The 20,645-nt window shown below is 46.8% G+C and overlaps 1 protein-coding gene across 1 annotated transcript in view; it reads right to left on the reverse strand.

The window, feature by feature from the left end:
• LOC139772695 (uncharacterized) overlaps positions 1-20,645 on the reverse strand; it is a 182,994-nt gene that overhangs the window by 97,996 nt on the left and 64,353 nt on the right. The gene's annotated exons all lie outside the window — the stretch shown is intronic.

Below are 20,645 nucleotides of genomic sequence, written 5' to 3' on the forward strand. Positions count from 1 at the left end.
GGGTGAATGTCTTTTTTAGTTCGTTACACATTTAATTGTGAATTTCCAAAAGTTATCGAATATCGCACATTCATGGTATTGGCATAAAAGGAACGATACGATTTATATAATATTTTATTTTAATATGTAGATATATATGCACATATTATTATATACTGGATAATATATTATAAAATATATAACATTATATAATTACTTGCATTAGAGTTCATATTTATTTACGACACTATTTTCTTCTTGATTGTCATAAGGTATCGAAGGGAAACTTCCGAAGGGAAACACCCTCCAGTATCTTGCGATGCGATATCGAATGACTTGACTGAAAGTATCCGTATTCTATTAAGTCTAAGCCTCTCCACGCCGAGTGAGTAAAAGCACATCCGCACTTAAACTTAAGCATTTCTCCAACCGTGGGAAACAGATGGGATATCGACCCGGCTCTCGTTCGGAATAAGAGCGATAGGCTCCTTGTATCGTTCCGACTTTAGTGGCGCCCGAAAAGTTAACCCTCTCCTCCCCGCCGCCCCCGCTTTTTCATGATACCTCTTAAACTTCGGTTAAACTCTTTCTATAGTGACGTAATGCAGTCTACATTCGGGCGAATTCGATATAAGTGCGCCGAGTTATGTCGAACGTTTTTCTTCGGAACTTTAAGTTATGCAGTATGAAGTCAAATACGCACGCGAGAGGAGAGAAATATATATACCATAGATACACATACATATATATTATATATACATATATATGTATATAGATGCATGCTAAATCTTCTGTGAGCATCGAGATTCGCTCTACGGTGGAGTGCAGTGATGTATCATCAAAGACGATACGTTATAGGCAGGTCGAAAATATCGCGTCTCGTGCAGCGCGCGACTGCAGTACGAATTTCCTTTTTCTTCCCTAGTAAGAAGTAAAAGGATCAGGCCTTTGAGAAATAAGAGCTGGAAATGTTTCAGTTACCTCCTCCTCATGTTAAATGATTCCGTGTTCAAGCGACGCTTATATCGAATTCCATCTAGCACGTACGGCGTCAGGTTGCACCTGAAGGCGTAGTAAACCGAATGAGAGCGGCAGGGATGTAATCGTAGAGTAGAGGAAGGCCGAGATATCCCCGTGTGTGTGTGCGTGTGCGCGTGTGTATATGTATACGGCGCGGGGTCGCCGCCAAGTAAAATACGACGGGTACGTAATGAGAATTCCTAATATCAAAAATCAAAGACGAGACCAGGTACCGCAGAAAAATGTTTTCACTCGATCAATAGCGCATTTTTCGCTTCCGAGCTCCCGTTAGAACGCAGAAAAGTAGATATATGCGGGAGCATGGAAAGCAATGTTGTGTTTGCGGGCGTCAGGTACAACTGGGAACTATGCTGTGACGGATTTATAGTACGCGGGCCCCGGCGTGCCGCACCATTTTTTCCCCGAGACCCCATTATTGATCTGTCAAAATATTGATCCACCTGAGAATATTTCTTAAACGTTGAAGCGCACGGCGACGCGAAAACGTAATTAATTAGAGCTACCGTTGTAACGATAAAACATTCAACGATATAAATTATCGTAATAATAATAATTGCTAGTCCGTTTTTAATTATCGCTTCTATTATAATATCTGCAAATTTAATTGCATTTTTGATTGTAATTTAAACGGAAATCAAATTGATTCGCACATTTTCTCATATTTCCCTCATTCCGAGGGTCGATTAATTTGAGGCGGTCCAACGATCCGTATATACATCTCGACTTTCGAGGTATCTCGTACCCTGGACGCACAGAGAAAGAGAAGGAAGAAATAATTATGCACCGACACGATTTTCTCTCCGCGGACAACAGTCTCTTCTTTTCTCTTCGCCTTTATTTCGGAAGCACGAAGACCCTGAGCGTAAATTCGCCGACAGCAAACGACGGGACCCTCCGAAGTAATCAGAACCGCGTCTATTCGCGCGCCATCCTTCCTCACCCCCCCTCCCGTCGTCGTCGTCGTCGTCCCAGATACATCCCCTCTGTCCTGTCTTTTCCGCAATCCCCCCCGGGTCTTCTTGCCGACACGTCCGGATGCGCCATCGTGGCTCGGCACGCAAACGTGTGCCCCGTTTCGCCGCTGCCGATCCCGAACTTCCGTTTACATGGCAGCTCGTGTTCATAAACGGGGGGATGAAACAACGATCCGCGGGAGCGAGGTGGACCGGCCAACGCGGCCGAACGGATGACCCGGATCGGCGTATATGCGAGGCGCGTGAATGTCGGGGACCCCGAGTCGTTTGTTTCCTCCCCCGCAGTCCGCAGTCCGCCTGATTGCGAATCACGCGGATCAGATTAAGGACGCTCGCGCGCGGGCGTTTGCACGCGCGCCGAGAGACTAACGACAGGGTTAGAGATGCGACAGGAGATAGACGCCCACCGTTGGGCCGATACCATTGTCGCGGTCTATCTATCGCGCCACCGTGACTAGCCGCATCGCTAGTCAACGCCGACAGCAAACGACGGGGAATCACGGCGGTCCCTTCACGCCGCAGGGTCCCCTCCCCCCCCACCCCCCGTTAATCCGCGCGGGATGCGTCGAGGTGTCGACGTCGCGCGGCGGTAATGAAATTACTCGATACTCGCCGCCACCGCACCACACAAACGGACGGAGCAAACCATCGCGCTTAGTTACCGGTCATCGTTGATATAATGGACACGGACGCGACCCTCCAGATCCTAATTTCGTGGTTTCGACGACGAGGATATATACGCTAAGAAGTCGGTTATCAACGGGGTTTTATCAGCGTCGCGCGATGAAACAGATAAAACTGTAATTCTTTTCCAACGATATCGCGCCGGACGACGTTAACGTTAAATCAAAAAGTCTCGGACACGCCGCGCTAATTACAGGCGCTGCACTGGTAGACGAGGCTCGCGCGACTCGTCGGGCTGTAACTCCGGTGGCGTGACATATCGGGATGTCGATATCGCGAATATAACAAAGTTATTTCATACTTGGCACGAGAGGAAAGACATTGGGGGGGGGGGGAAGCATCGACAATCACGGCCACGGTGCTGCTCAATGGTTTACAAGGATGCAGCCTTGCAGAGCGTAATTTCGAGACGATGACGAGCATGATGAAATTACGTGATAGTTAGCCCAAACTAAATTGACGTGGGGTACGTAGTTACTTGCTATTGACCAATATAGCTGAAGAGTACACCCCTTCACATTATCAGCTTCGCTAATAAGATTTGAGGGCTCGATACCCTGAAAATAATTCGCCGGAGAAAATTCGCCAAGGATATCCCAGCCTTCGATTCCATGATCTATCCTAGCCAGATTTCACGAGATAAATCAATAAAATGCAAGTTTCGAGTTAATTTCCCCGTCGCCAATAATAGCGCGCGAGTAGCCGACTCTTCTAAAGAGTAATTTCAGTGATTTGCCCGACACATCAGATAATTCGATTGTGTTCGCCGGTCGTGTGCGGAACGAAACTGTCCGGCAGTTGAGTTGAGAGGTAAACAGATGAAGCGCTAAAAATCCCGACCGCCGGGCTTCGTCGTGCGCGACTACGAATATGGAAATTTCAGGGTTTCGACTCGGAGGCTACTAACGAGCGTACCGTGCACGCTTCCAGTAGTGCCTGGCATGGTATACACGTTATATGTAGGTACATACAATACACATGTATACGCGGCCCTGTGGCGATGACGACGGCAGCGGCAGCGGCGGTGGCGGCGGTGGCGGCGGCGGCGGCGGGCCGGAAGGGTTAATCCTATCTAGCGTAATAGTAGCAGGTCAACGACATCTTTGCGAGGAGCAAACTTACCTGGCCCAACAAGCCATACATCAAATTGCACCTCTTGACGAGCTCGGCTTTCACGGGACGTCGTTCCGGGTGATAAAAACGTCGACCGGAAGTCGACGCCGACGACGAAGAACAAAGCGACGGGAAATGTCGCGCGAGAGGAGAGCGCTAGTTGTCGCGCGGAACGAACATTCGTCCTTGAACGTGCCAAGTTTTTCCGCCGAAACTGTTCCGCCGCGCGTCTCTCCGCCGTCCGGAATTACATCTGGGATATATGAGCCGTTTATCTTGAAGACGGTGGCGGAGAGAGACGGGACCCGAAGCAAGTCGCGACGAAGAACTTTGAATACGGAATTCAGCCGCCGCGCGCGCCGCCCCGTCTATCTAGGCGTTCAGAGCTGAATGCGGCCGTGTGTTGTCAGCTCGCGATAACAATAAACGCGGTCTTCGCATTAGACAAGCCGAAACTCGGTATTAAACGCCGGCAGTTAGCGCTAATTACGCGATACGCGCCATTACGTCGCTCGCTTCGATTCGAAAAGCGTTATAACATTTGTTAGAGACTAATGCTCGTTTAAAACGCATCCACAATAGGAGCGCCTCGAACAGCCCGTCTCCGGGTGTAAAATATGCCCAGCGCCGTGAAAGAGACGAGAGCACTGAAATATGGTTCTGAGAAATGTATAATAGAAAAAAAAGGACAAACGCGAGCGTGAGTTTTCAAAACGTTCGCAAATGTACATACACATTTTCCCGGGGCTTTTATATTCGTCTCCTATGCATATGTTTTGTGAGCTGTTGTTAATTAGGACACGAGGCAAAATCGCGAATCCGCGTTGAATTTGCGTTCGTAGCCACCGGCAAAAATAGTAATTCCGAGCGGAGTGCAAAATCTGTGCGTGAAATTATATTTTAGGCATTTACCGGGGATGACCTAAATTCTCGTTCGATAAAACGTCGCAGCTCCTCCTCCTGCTCCTCCTCGAAAACTCCAGCGGCTGATGCTGGATGTGACATATTTGCGTGCATTTACGAAGCATCGGGATATGGAAGCATAGATAATACATGGTGGTCGGTTTGCACCATCGATACCTCCGCTTCCACCTTCGCTCGCGTAACACACGTAACCCCGACCGGAAGTCTCGCGCGATATTCCGAAGGCGCGTTTGGCGTTCACGGCCCTCCAAACTTGGCACGTTCTTTATAAAAGTTCAAGACGCGGTCATAACCCTTTATCACGAAAAGGCAGCGCTATTGTTACACGCTACAGCTCCACTCTCCCGTTGTCGTAAAGCACGCACCGAACTTGCTAAGTACTCGGGTGAATGCGAACGCGAATACATAAAATTCGTTTTAACGCAAATAATAAGCCGGGAAAACGCGTTTCGCAATCCTGTGGAAAACCCGCCGTCGTTCTTCTCTTTCTCTCTCCTTTTTTTTCCCCACTTTTTTATCGAGAAGCAGCACGGGAACCGCTTTGTTTCCGCAGGAAATTATGATCCTGACTTAATGTAACTTCAAAGAGACGTGTCATACGTTTGTTCGCTTCTTAATACGAAGAACCGTGTTGCAAATTTGCTCTATTCGTTCCTTCAAACGCGAGATAAAGTAATTCGTTGTCGTCACTTATCTGAATAATTATTGCAGGGGAATATCGCAAAATTCTCGTTTCCGTCGCTAATCTACTCGCGATTAGCGGGGGTTATATCCGTCAAGAGAAAATAATTTCATACATAAGCAGACGGATATGCTACACGCCTTTCACGTCGTGTCATCGGGAATCGCACGAGTGTATCCCCTTCTCTCACCGCTCCCTACCTCCCTTATAAACATCCTTAAAGCGTTACGCGATCGATCACGAATAAGTGATTGATCTGACCCGGGATCGGTCGGGCGGATAAAATCCAGGATAAGTAATACTTTTTAAAGCGCTCGGCGAAAGGTTGGTTGGAACGGGGATCGCGCGCAAAATGAAAAATATCCACCGACGATTGCAGACGTCGGTACGCCGCGATATCACGCGGGTAGCAAGGGAAAAATAGCGAAAGGGGGGAGGGAGGGAGGGAGGGAGGGAAGGAAAAACGCGGAGCCTTAGCTCGCGCGACGAGAGGTGACGCGCGCGCGTTAAAAGCATCGAATAAGCACGATGTAATCCGCGTCGATCGAGCGGGGGGACGATAAGGCGTACACCCATTTCGTCTTATCGGTACGTATATTCTTATCATTACGCGTGTAATTATAACCGTGCGCGACGGCCACTTTTCGTGTACCGCTATTCGACTGCCGCGCTATCAGGGCTCGTTCTGCAGGAGCGGTACACGCGAAGATGGAGTTAACGGCTGCTATACCGTATTGTGCATGAAACACACGTATAGAGGGGAAGAGAGAGAGGGAGGGAGAAAGTTAGGGGGTGAGCACACGTGCGCACGATGTTGGCACGGCCGCGAAGTGAAACGAGCGCTGAGTCAAGATCGCGCGCGCAGTAGCTCTTGCATTTATGTATTTAACATTACGCTGCACGATTCTTTCCCTTTGGCGGCGTCCCTATTATTGCCCTTTTTGATCTCGATTGAATAATTGAAAGATAATAAATGTAATAGCGAAATGGCGCTCGGGAAGTTCCACACGTTGTTATTTAAATGAAGATTATCGCGTAATGGTATGGATCTGGTACACGCGGCGGCGGGAAGAGGCGTTTAGTCGTTTCGTGATATATTACAGCGTAATTACAGCTGGGAGGGCAAAAAAAATAACGTGTTTTAATTTCGAGCCGACGTGCAACGTGAAATTGAAAAATCCACTCGATCGAGCGAGCAAACATCTTGAATGTTCCGAACGCAATTCCGCTCGCGATACTTATCATAAATGTTCGATAAACTGCATTTGCGGAAAGGCAGATGATATAGAAAAAGGGGGACAAGAGATAATTCTCGATTTCGGATCGGCACTGCGGGGAGCAAACTGCGAAATGTCCCACCTTACCGTGCAAACAGGAATTTCGAATATCGCAAATATTTTTCTGTCGTATTTATCACGAGACGTGGCGTATGGTAAAAATTCGATTTGGCAGCGACATTCGGGCATCGCGTTCTCACTCGGTGCCAAGAGAGCTCGATCGGGGTCCAGCATGGCTCGTCGTTTCTCTATTCCTCTCTCTCTCTCTCTCTCTATCTCTCTCTCTCCCTCCCTCCCTCTCTCTCGGCAAAAGGGCCGATATGACGAATCTCGAACGGGTATCCCCGGAGGAAACGACGACGCCCGACGAACGCGAGCGATATCCGGGTCAATGAATCGCGTGCACGCGCGCGCACGGGCGCATGCTCGCGAATTTGTACATTTCGAGTATCGCATAGCCGACACAGTGTACGCGAGGAGTCGCATCCAATTAGCTTTGACAAACCTTACGCTGAGTTTATCGTTACAAAGTGACGGAATGCCCGCTTTGTGCGCGCCCAAGTTCGGTAGCTAACCAGGGTAAGGCAGACAGTAGAAGGGCAACGGACCCCTCCAGGGGGTAACTCGAGCGAAGACGCGCTCGTAAGCTCGCCGCTCGCACTCGCGTTCGTGTGCATCGGTAGCAAGCGTAGCGCGATTCGCCCGGCAGCTATTACGAAAACGTTGCACGCGGAGTCTGATGCGTTACGCCAGCGATATTCGCTGATGTTAACGCATCCTTTCCACTGTAACCTTTCCACTGAGATTTCGATAAAATCTAATATCCGTCTGTGTTATGTCTCGTGTAGTTCTAACGGCTTTTCTGTAATTCGCATTCTTTCCTGATAATCTCTTTTGAAACATTTTGTAAAATATTTTATAAATTACGAAAGAACTGACACATCGTCAACAGCATTTTATTGTAAATACGGTTTATGTGAAAATATATATGGCAAATATGTACGGGCGTATGACATCCAAGAGAAATGTATTAAATTAAACTGTATTTAATTATATCTAAAAATCAGCTTGTATTAATAACTCTGATAAATATATAATTGGGGCTGTTATCGCAATTTTCATCCATTGGCATGTAAATTACGACCTTTCTCAAATTATTTGCGTTTCTTTTTCACGAGACTCGTTAGACGATCAAAGAGATTTCTCTGATTGACTTCAATACCTAGTTATTTCGAAGCTAAAACGCGCGCTATTTTCCGCCTCGATATATCCTCGCTCACTTTTTCTCTCTCTTCTCTCTCTCTCTCTCTCTCTCTCTCTCTCTCTCTCTCTCTCTCTCTCTCTCTCGCACTCCTGCGTGACGTATGAATATTATATTATATTTATTATTACGGTCGGCCGCGCGCGCGTTTGTGTCAAACTTTGGTCCGGCAACAACGGTGGCAGCGACGACGGCCACGTCCGGGTTTCAGAAAGGATGCAAAACTGCACTCCGGCGAAGTTGAGAGGCAGGAAGAAGTTGCGCTTCTCGTTCTCTCTGTCGGCGAAGTGCGCGGCGCGGGAAGCTATTATAAAGTATAATTGTAATAAGTAAACATCTATTCATGGCGACTATAACACAAGCGTAACGCGCGCTCGCCCGCGTCGACTGAAAGATTTAATAACTGGAATTAAGATCATGGGATCCTTTTTACCGGAGAAAACGAAAGAGGAAGAAAGAGAGAGAGAGAGAGAGAGAGGGAGGGAAAGTAGAAGGATGGATCGCGCAGTTAAATTGCAGAGCTCTCTCGTAGCGCGCGAATCGATCCGCGAGCGCGAGCGCCAGCTTTAACTTTCAAAGATAATTCCCCCTCCTTGTAACGTGTTCTTATTTCGCTTTCTTTCTTCACCGTCGTCGTTGTCGTCGTTGGCGTTTGGATTCCGCCAATGACGACGACGAAGACGATGAAGACGCCGACGTCTTCGTTCAAAGGCGCATTAAGCGTTTCGCCTTCGACGACCGTATCGACGTAGGTTACAAAATATTTCTTAGCTTAGCTTCCCGATCGTTCGCCATTCTTCCCGCCCGTTTCTTTTCTCTCCCCCTCGACCTTTCACGTTCGTGCCGTGGCATTCGAACGTCCGAATAAATCTCTATTTTAAAACAGCGAGATTTATAGTCCGCGTTCCCGGCGCTCGCTGCTCGCTTATTCGTCGATCCTAATCAGCATTCAATATTACACGCTAAATTTCACTCGGACTTCTCTCCGGAGTTCTCTCCCGGCTGAGTCATAAAGTCGGATAAGGACGCCTCACTTTCGCTCCATAAAGCCGCGATGAGCGTTACTCATGTAAATCTCGCCCGACTCTTACTGGCAAAGGTGGTAGTCGAAATGTCGCAAGTCGGCGGCGACGACGACGACGACGACGACGGCGATGTTATAGCGCGCAAGCGTAAGAATCCACCTGCGCGTGGCTACGGATAATGCGATGAAGACGTTTTCATCCAGCTTTAAAAAATTCAGATGTAAAAAGGCTAAAATAGTAGCGATATATTTTTAAAAGCAAAGAGCTCGCGTTTATATTACATTTCGACTCTGTCTTTGCGAAACCCTTCCTTAAATCCCAAACTTTGATTCCTTGAATCTTTCGAGTCTCGACTTTAAATCGCTTCAATCCTCGGCGAGAATTCTAGATTCGAAATCCTTAAGCCTCAACTTTTAATTTTGACCATTGAAGAGCACAATAAATTCCCCGTCGTGTACTTATCGTGCTTCGCTGTACCCTACATACACCCACCCCCGCATAGCGTGCAGAGCCCTTGCGCACACAGTCGGGTGCCCTCCTCATCCCCCCGCGCGCGGTCTCTCTCTCGTCCACCGTCGTTTCCTCGCCGCGTTCACCGCCTTCCTTCCACCGCGACCGAGGCCATTGTGCGCTGTAGTGAAAAGTTGGCCGGGGGGACAAAAAAGAAGCCCGCGTGCGCAACGGCTAAGTTAATGAGAAATAATTGAGTTAAGGCAAGTTATTTTAAGCGGAAAAGTAACCGCGGAAAAGTTGCGCGGGGACAGAGCCCGGGTCTACTTCGCGCGCTCGCGATGAGTTAAGTTGGCAAACCGAGGCGCGGATTAACTTTAAAGTTACCGCATGGCCGTCGTCGCGGATGTGTACACACTACTGAGAACGACTAGTCGAGGAGATAACGTTGTGGATGTTAATTAATCGGCGCTTTGACGTTCGCACTCTTGATCTCTCTCTCTCTTTCTCTCTTTCTCTCTCCTCTATCGCTCGCTCTCTCGAGCTCTTTTACGGAACGCGTCACGCCACGCCGCCTGCTCGACATAACGAGCGAGCGGCTAATTGCGGTCGATTGATTGATTTATCATTGGCGCACAATTTTTAATCAGCCGGCGAGACACGCCGGCCAGACGGCGTCGATTCGCAACGGAACAGCCCGTCGGAACATTAACCTTAAACTTGGCAGTGCACGCTGTGCAATAATGTAACGGCAATAAATAAGCTTTTTTATAAATAAAAAATGTCAGATACATAAACAACTGTTTGCTAAATAAAGGAAGTTATTAATATCGAATTGTGTGATTTTTTCGTATTATTTCGGGAAAATAAAACTGTGCAGTTTTTGCACAGTTATATTTTTCCGATATTTTTCCCTTGCATGTTCGCTGTAAAGTTTTTAAAGTAAAACGCGACACTTTTTGTTCGTGCCAAGGCTACGATAAAATTGGTATAGCGTTACATTAATATTGATACTACATTAGATCGCTATAATAAGCGAGTAAGAAGCTAAGTGAACGTACAATAGCGGCAATGAGACGAATGACTAGCGGATAACGACGTATCCCGAGCGTCTCTCGGCATGATAATATATGATAATGAATTACAAACAGCAACAATAATCCTACTCCCCTTCCTATTTTGCTTACGAGACACACGTGAGTGAGACACGAGTGAGCCATTTAAATAATTGAAACGCAAATAGTCCTCTATCCGCGAGACGATTGTAGACATATTGTTCAAAGGCTGTTATACTCTGTATCGGATCAATACTATGCACCTATCTAAATTTTCATTTTAAATTGAACAAAAAATTTCGAAAAATTTGGGTCAATATTGTGCTCCCCTATCAAACAATTTTTAATTTGAATAAAAAATATAGAAAAACCTGACATCCGACTGCAATATTTTCGACAAATTCTTCAGTTAATAGCGAGATTCTAGTGATTTAGAGGAGAAATTTCTATTTTTTATTGTCCCAATAAATTTTTAATATTAAAAAGTCAAAAGGAAAATCTGCATTAAAGCTTTTCCATTTTACGCGCGATATGTCTTCTCGAAATTCAGCGATTTCTAAACTGTCATTTCAGCCGAATTATATGGGAACGCGAATTTCTTTCATGCCGATATAATCCACGTCCCCCTGCATAAATACATCCAATTATCGCGATATGCCGTTGATTCGGCCTGCTTTTATGCCGGATCGATCGCCTTCGCGGCCGTTTTGTCGTTTAACGCGTGTATCGACAACTGCCACGCGCGTTATTCGGTATTAACCAGCCGCTAATTGGAGCGTACTAATTAATTCATCTCTATTCCACTTTTAAATTTGGCGCTGGGTCGCGTAAGAGTGCGCCGCGCCGCCGGACCTTAATTAAGTGGCTTTCCGCTTTTATTCGATAAAGTTTTCATCATCCAGCATTTCGTCCCGATGATTGTTTCGCCGTTGTAGTATAGGCGAGAGTCTACTCGCGTGCAATTAGTCGTCATTAATTAATCGTTATTACAATGCATATAAAATGCATAAAAGCAGAGCCCTCTTTCAGCGCCATTGTTCTTTCAGAACAGATGTTTTGATATTTTTGTTATTATATTAAGTAGCCAATAATTTAATAATTACGATCGATACCGATCGCATGGAAATGAGGCGGCTTAATGACAACGGCGGCCGATAATACATCAAGAAACGTGGCGTGTGTCATTAATCGAGCTCCGGATTTTCGTGACGTCGGCCCGTTGGGCGGGCGGAAAGTGATTTAGTAAAAATGCGCTCTCGCGCTCGGCATACAACGTCGTTGCCGGCGTATCGCTTTATTATACCATAGTTCGCAACGCGCAATTAAATCCACGTCATTATACCACGCAATAACTCAGCCGTCCGCGCGATAAATACGCGAGCATTAATTAAACGACACTCTTTCTACGAAGAAAAGCTTCGATTATACTTCCGCGTGCGTCAGTTCGAAACGGCCGCGAATCCGGCCGTTCGTAATTCTATCCGGCCGGCGAGACCGCGTATCTCCACGCAGTTTTAATAAACGGCTAGATTGCAGCAGCGCGCGCGCGCGCGCGGGAACAGTAGTCGGACAGCCTCCCTTTCGATATTATCGCTGTCGTTTTGCAAACGACTCTTCGAACTCGATTCTCCGGCGAGCGAAGCGTAGCGGTGGAGGTGTGCGCGCGCGCGCGTGGCCGCGTTTATAAACAGACCGCTCGCGGCGGAAGTCGTTGTTAATTAAATGGGCCGTGCTGTTTATTCGATAAACTTTTGTTGAATCAATCGATTTGCCGCCACGCCGCCACGCCGCGTGTCCGCTGGCCGTTACACACCTCCGCTGCCGGTTAATTCGGCGCTAATTGTTGCGCGGATATCAATTAGCGTTTTATCGTCACGCCGCGCCGACTTGGAAATTTCTGCACGCGGATGAGCTTCGGGCTCGCGTCCGTCTATCGTAACCGTCTAGAACAAGCGCGCGCGCGCGCGCGCGAGGGCGGTGTAATGTACATTGATCGACATTGATAGCCGTTAAGTTCGGGCCGAATCAACGCCTCACCTCGTTTCGCCGCGCACGTGATGCGACGGGCTCTACTAATTGTCGAAGCTCGGAAGCGATGATTACCGGATCTCATCAAGTCTGATCTCGTGTGAATACGAACGAGCAAACGTCATGTCGCGCAAATAATTAATTTGACACCCGTTATTCCCGGCATTATAATTGCATGCAATTAGAACTGATCTCATCGATTTTAATTATCGTTCGATAATTAAAAACTAATTTTCGAGTATGAGGATATTTTCGCGCATTACGCGAACGCGAACATTATCTATACTTCACGTGCGCGTCGAACAATGCGATTCTCTATCAATCGGCGGATTATACAACGCGGCCGTCCGAAGCTCGGTATCACTTCCATATTTTTCCGCAGATACGCTTTACGCTGACCGACCGGAATAATTCATCATCGACGATCTTCCGGGAGCGCGAAAAAGAGCCCCCGGTCTGCTCTTTCATACTTCCGACCGCGTTTGCAACGTGGTGCAACGTCCGATGGACGACGGTGGTGCGAGAGGAGACGGGGGAACGGGAGCCGCGTTAACAAGAAATGACTTAGGGGTGGCTATTTTTGTCCCTGGCGAGGGGTCGTGCCCGGAAACGACCTAACCGATTCGCCAGCCGATCGTCGATTCGATTAATCTTTCATCCCGGCGATCTTAAACTCCGGCGTATATGCATTCCGCGCACGCCGGCTCCTCTGCGCGCGACGTGGCGCGCATGCAGCCGCATCCGGCGAAACACAGCCGCATTAATTAATACTCTTATACCGGGCGGGTGGAGTAACTTACGCATCGCGATAAGGAACGATAACGGTTCCCGCGAAGCAACGTGAGAGCCACAGCGAGCCACGGCGAGACGTAACGTAACGCATCGCTACTCTGTTGGGGGTGCATCGATAACGTAACGATCGCTAGCGCGGCCATTAGCCCCCCCCCCTGCACGGCGGCGTCGACCGTATGTTGCAAATTCCGCAGACCGGCGACTGCATGTTTACGTTCTACCCCGAGTGCACCCATATGCGCTTAAATACCACCCGCACACCCCGTACGCGCTCGTTCGCGCGAGCGCGGCGCCGCGCCGAGAGTGTGCCGCGAGAGCGGATATGTTGGTAAATGAGAGACAGAAGGAGGGAGAGGGGAATGTGGAGGGAAAACGGGGAAATGAGAATGAGAGACCGAGGAGAAGAGAGAGAGAGAGAGAGAAAGCGATACGCACGTATGCCGGAGGATGCGCACATCACTACATGTGATTTCGAACTTTTGTCTACGTGCGCCGCTTACGTGACTGGCCTCGGCGATAAAGACCTCCGGCGTGTACGAAATGCCGAGGAACTTTTTGTACGTCCGATACTGCCGGGGTGGAGTTTTTTTCACCGCCGCCAAGCGCGGAAAACGTAAGGAAGGCGAGAAACTTGCATAAATCGTTAAAGTGTAACCCATTCGATTTCTCCGTTTCTTCCCGCATCGTGGACGCATAGCATTCTATCCCAGACTTTTTTCTTCCTTTCTATACGTACATAGGGTGTCCTGGAACTGTACAGTATCCTGGAATCGTGCAATATCACGGATTCAAATTTTCAAAGTCTATATTTGCCGTGTAAGAAATATGAAATGGTTACTCGAGTAATAAAAGTTTATTGATGTGTTGAATAATTTTGTTCCAAAGTTTGTGGGAATGTGAAGTAATTTGTCGAATCTAAGTTTATTCTGTAAAATTTAAAATAGAGAGAGAGAGGGATGATCTTCAATTTAGTAAAAATGTTAATCCATAAATTAATTACGGAGAGACTTTTTTCTCAGGTTAAACTTAATATCTTGGAACATGTATGATTTTTTATACACGCTGTATATGTATATATATATATATATATATGTATAGATACATCTCTCCCTCCCTTTTTTGCTCCATCTCTCTTTTTCGTTCCGTCTCAGAATTCCTCCGACGGGTACATTTGTCGTGGGAAAAAGGGTTTGCCAAATGTCTCTGTATTTACCAGGCTCTCTGGGTAAATAGACGTGGAAGGGAACGATTTAGCGGAGCCGTCTAAATATCTGCAACGAGGTGCATTCTGGCGCGGATGTATGCCGCGATATCGAGCGTTCCTTATTTAATCGGCAGAGATACTTGCTTGGGTAAACCGTGCCTCGCTACAATTACAAGCGCTCGCTCGACTGGCTGGCTGGAGAAAACCCAAGCGCGATTTTATCCAACTTTTAATTCAACTTTAGAGTTCAAGTGTATATGTGTAGCGGACGATCGTAGCGGCACACGCGTTACATATACGTGCCACGGTGTGTGTTACGTACGTAGACAACGTGATTATTTTAAAATACCCAAAAATCTGATTGCTCGCCAGTTGAAGGGACGCTTGAAAAGAAGAAACGAGCTAATGAGACTGCTCGAAGTTTGCAATGGAGACCGGGTGTACAATGGAAAAACGACAGATAACGTTATCTGCACGGCAACGACACCCCTTTTCCGTGTTAAAAAATGGCGGGTTACATCGCCACTTAGGCGAGACGCCGAGCACAAAGGGTGATATTTCCGAGAGTTAAGCCCGATGGATTAGTCTGGGAGCTGCTACAGTAGAATGGGCGCGTCATCTAAATAAAGACGACGCGAGCAGCGTTTTGTGACTCTACGAGCCACTTTAAGGATCCTTTTACTACACGGTGCAATACCCTATATACGTCCTATTGCCCGTATATGGACGCGCGCAGGTCGATTGAAAACGAGTCTCCATCGTAACGCTTTTATTTCCTACCCTTCTCGTTTAGGCGTGCATCTCGTCGCGAGCCCGCATTTCGTACAATTACCCCGGGCCCAGGTCCATTCGTTCCATTTGAAAGATTGAAATTTTTCGAAAACTTTCACCCGCAGTCGCTCTCCGCGCTCCGCTCCGCTTCGCTTCGCCTCGCCTCGCCTCGTCTCGCCGTCGCGGCCGGTAGTTCTCCAGTTGTACGGGCGGAAGAGTGGATCAATAGCGAGCTATTACCGCTGCCGTAGTGAAAAATGTTTTTTTAAGAGCGCCCGTAATTTATCTGATCGAGACTTACGAGCGTACGAGCGGACTCGAGAGAAAAAGCGCGACGCGCACTTTCCGCCCGCTCGAATTCCTACAGAATCACCGGATCTCGTTGGAGTCCACACTTTTGGGAAATTAACCCTTTTGGGAAATTAACCCTTTCAGTAACAGGTTCGCCCATTGGCAAAAAATGCGCAGTCTCTTTACGCGGCTGCAAGCTTTCCGATCCCTTTCTGAATTTTTAAATGCATGAAGTATCGGATCCAGATGAAATTAGTGGGTGAGAAAGAGAGAGAAAGAGAGACTATTCGAAGTGCTGTTCATAAATTTTGTGCGAAGAAGAGCAGTTTAGAAAATCGACAATGGAGATTTTTATTCCGGCATTACCTACTTTACGTCGCCCAGTACGACGTAAAGCTCTCCGTGGTATCTCCGATAAGATAATAAAATTTGCACAGTGCGTCCAAAGATTAATAGAATCACTTTAGAAACCGCTTCGCCTCGCGCGCACGTACGCGTGTTTACCTTGCCGCGGAATAGCAGTCGCAGTCGCAGTCGACGTCGTCGTCCCAGATGCAGTATGCATTTCAGCGATGAACGAAGGAACGCTGCACGTATATTAGATCAGCATTGTAATGCATGGGGCTTGACATTCTTGAGTATTCCGCGACTGACTTTGATGCGACGGTTATGGCGCCGAATATCGATATCTATATTATACGCGCGTACCGATAACTCACTTGGGGTACGTGTAAACTGCGCTGACCTTTGTTCCCCCGTTCGTCGCCGTATCGTCTCCGCCGTTACCAGGACCAATAAATCGATACTCGATAGAAATGTCATGCGTAAGTCGATGCCGGCTTAAAGGCGAACGGGACTTTCGCACGCTCTCGTATTTTCTACGATAAATTCACGATACCAGCCTGAAAGAGGACTCGAGGGACAAGAAGGGGGAAAGAGAGAGATGCTCAGGACATCCTGTGTAGGGAGGAGAGAGAGAGAGGGAGAGAGGAGAGGCCCTGCATTAAGAATGATAATTTATCTTACGTGTCTTACGTGCGCCCTGATAAAATTTAAATTCTTCTCTGCGTTCTAAACGTTCGGGATGGTTAACTTCTATGCGCTCTGGCGGATGATAAATAGACGACCGCACCCGTGCCCTCCTCCTCCTCCTCCTCCTCCCTCTCGTCTGCCACCCCCCTTCGCCTCGAATCTCTACGGGAAAAAATCTCGCAATCATTCTTCGCGATTCTTGCGTTCGCGAGATAAATTCTGCATCTGATTCGGCCCGACGCGCCGTACAATTTAACTCTAATAATTCCACGACTTTAATAACTCACGATTTGACTCATTTGCGTGTCGCGCGCGGCCGTCACTTTAAATTAATTTGTGCACTGGCTTGATGTCCCCGTGTCAGAGAGTGTTGCGCTAAAAAAAGATAAGCGTCGGAGAATCTAATTTTAAACGCGCGACTTCAACGTCACGTAAGTCTGGCCTGGGTATTAATTTTTCACGAGTCACCAAAATAACGCATATTTGATCAAAATATAATAAGAAAAATGAACCGGACACAATATTAGGTATTTCTATGAATATTCGGACGCAGTCTTATTTCAACATTATTTTTTTCTACGCCGGAAAACAGTTATAGCTGGTATTCGGACTTGAACGCGCAATATTTCTATTTCTTGATCGCGCGAGACATATCTTTTTTCCGCGCTTGGTTAAGTCTGGCATGTTAGAAAAGAGAAGGAAGAAAGAGAAGAAAGTAATAGATCTTTCGATCGTCGCAGGGTGTAATCGAACGTACGTTCATTGTGGCGCGACGACAAAAGAAACGGAGCAATCGCGGGATAACAGAGCGAATGCAACACAACTGGTCTGGACGGAGAGACAATATGGGGGTGGATATAATCGAGTCGGAGTGGCATGCACGAAACGCACGGAAACGGCGCTCGGACCCGGCAATTATCTCGGGGGGCCCGGCGCGCGGCGGCACATCTGCCATCCCGAGTTTGCCGTGTCCGTGACCCTCAAGCGAGCGAGGTGGACATTGTCACGACAGCTGCCCAATTTTGATGGCCACGGGAGAGTGTCGAGGATGTGGAGCGGCGCGACGCTCGATATACGGAAGCTCAATTGGCGCCGAGGGTCGACCTAGGAGCCGCCAATTACACCGGGATTTCGTGGATCGTTTTAACAAACCGCCTCGTGAGCGTAAAGTAAGGTAACCGTACGCTCGCCAAATCCAGACGTTTATCCCTTAAAACGCTAAATAATATAACGTCCGGGCTAACGAATTATCTGGATTATGTTACTCGACAACTTTTATGGTGAAACTGGTTTAGAGACGAGGTATTATGGTCTCTTTGTATATGCGTAAAAAGATTAAACATATTATCTTGAAATAATATCTCCCGTTCGATTAACATATAATAAATCTTTGAAGAAAACTAATGCGTTACGATATATTTGTTTCCCCGTCACTCCTACTCCTGTCGAAAAATTTCTTGGGACAGACACGCGAGGCGGGTAAAAAATGCGAAAAGAGAACGTACCTTTGCCTTTGTCTGGGAAATTGGAAACTTCGCGTTCCGTGACAAAGGCGAGTCGCCCGTAACGAAAGTTAAACGCGTATAAGACTCTGGCAGCGTTTGAAAATCGGCGGAATTAAATCGAAATACTCATCCCCGGTTAGTGCGACGTCAGGTTCTGTTCGAATGAACACGATACGGTAACGCGAGAAAAAAAAACGGCGCAGCACGTGTTGCAACGGTGACATGCAAATATTGGCTGATCGAACAATTGCGCAAGCCATACTAAAATATTTATTGACGCTTACAATTCGATATTCGTGTATGAAAAAAACGAGAGAGCTCTTCTCGCTGCTATATTCCGATATCGATCGACTTGTCGATCTCCCCGCGCTACAACAAATAAATTCATGGCCTGATTTCACTAGCTTCGATTGACTCTAAGCGCAGTTAAATTCGCGCGCTTTCGGGGTCGAGATTTATTAAATACTTTTTCAAGATTATGAAAAAAAAAAAGGGATCGCCGATTTTTATCGATACCTCGTAACGTTTCCAGCTAATGGAAAAGGCGTTCGGTTATCACGTCTCTCAACTTCAGGATTAATAAAGACAGAGAAAGCATTTATTCTGGTACTCCGCGCCGGAAGAGCAAGAGCAATTACATTTCGTTCCGACAAAATTGCAGTCGCAATTTATCCCGTGGACAAATACGCCCGTATTTGACGCAATTTGGATCGCGTCTCTTTTTGCGTTCCTCTATTTGCCCTCTTTCCTCTCTCCTGATTTGAAAAAGGAACCGCGTTCCTGAACACGTCGAATGCATCGGTCGCAATGTCGTGCGCGTAAAAAGGAATACCCGTGAAAGCCGTCCGTTTCGCGGATCGCTTCAGCTGCGCATTCGTCCGTTCTTTTTCCGTGAAAAATGAAAATAAAACATTCGTCCGTCTCGCGCGCATATTTTTTTCATAGCGCACGATACTGCTTTCCTGAAAAAATATTGTTATCGGGGGCGTAGTTTTCGAAAAACTTCCAGTCTGTGTTGCTCATGAAAAAAAATCATCGCGCGCTATCTCCCTCTCGCTCTTGCTTCCCTCCAGGATCGCGCTCTCGTAATTCGCGATGAAAACTCGCGTCATATTTCCACATGACAGTATATGCATCGGCTGTCGATACCTGTTTCTCATCTGCAATTATTGTTTATAAAAAATCCTGTTGTTTACAACGATGGGACCAGGTTAACAAAACGAACGGGCTCTCTTTCGCAGAAAATATTTCTCTTTGCGCCACGTAAACTATCGTGCGTGCGCGGTGTATTATATTTGACATGAATAAGGAAAATAATCAATTCCATATTTGTCAAAGAGTCTGTCATTGAAACTAAAACGGAGAATTCCAATACATATACCGTGGATGCATTTATACGATTTGATAATTAATTAGATGTAATTATCCTTCATTTATCTTTACTCTATTTTTCCACGAAATCTCTCTCTTTCTCTGTCGAGTTTTGATAATCGTTATACGATATTTTATAAAGATATAAATAGATGTTCTCGAGAGAGTTAATTTGAGTGAACGAAAGGGCAGAAGAGTGTACATTGGAAAGCTCTCGGCGAGCGTTACGAAAACAAACTCTCATCGCGCCGCCAAAGTTTTCGAGCGAAGAGTGCGCGCGAGGATGAATTAATCGCGACACGAAGAAAGTTGCCCCCGGTTTTCCTTGCGCGTGGCACAGTAACACTCGCTCGAACTGTTCGTTACCCGTGAATTACGTTAGCCCCTTCTCACATTGCGTCTCTCTCTCTCTCTCTCTCTCTCTCTCTCTCTCCTCTCTCTCTCTCTCTCTCTCTCTCTCTCTCTCTCTCTCTCTCTCTCTCTCTCTTTCTCTCTTTCTCTCTCCGCCTCTATCGAGCGAATCTCGGAAGCTACGTAACTTTCGGGAAATATTCATTCGTTTGGAGAAAAAGCAATCACGAAATCATCTCGTCTCGCTGCCAGTCGCCGCCAACTTTGCCATTATGAAACGTTAACGAGTGTGCGAAAATAAATTGCACGGATGGATTAGGAAAGAGACATTATAACATTTCTGTGCGATGCTTACATATTAATAATTTTTTTTATATGGATTCCATATGGTACATTCGTATCTCATTTTATGTTTACGAAGAACTGGTTAAAATCTAAAAGAATATTTATGCATGTTTCGTCAAAAGCATATCTAAGCGCGCGAGAGGCTCTCCCGAAAAGTGAAACGGCGAAACTTCTATCTGTTCACTTCGACATTCTCGCGAAATAATTTCCACCCCGCTTTTAAAATTCCGATCGACGCATCCGCGTGCTAAGTGAAAAGTAATACTTGGAAGTTTTCTAATTTCCGATTACGCCGTAAGACACACAATGACGACCGTCGTGTCGAACAGTTGCCGATGAGCGATACTGGAAAAACGAAAACGAGCAATCTTATAGATATAGCAATTTGATTGAAACGCAATCTCGTAATGTAACCTTTCTTAAATGTGATTGCACAGATCCTACGTAAAAATCATCGTGACATTTGACGATCTACTATACTGTAAAATAT

The sequence above is a fragment of the Temnothorax nylanderi genome, unplaced genomic scaffold (genome assembly GCF_030848795.1).
Source record: "Temnothorax nylanderi isolate EJ_2023f unplaced genomic scaffold, tnyl_v1.0 TNYL_tig0052_pilon, whole genome shotgun sequence".
In the NCBI taxonomy this organism is placed as follows: domain Eukaryota; kingdom Metazoa; phylum Arthropoda; class Insecta; order Hymenoptera; family Formicidae; genus Temnothorax; species Temnothorax nylanderi.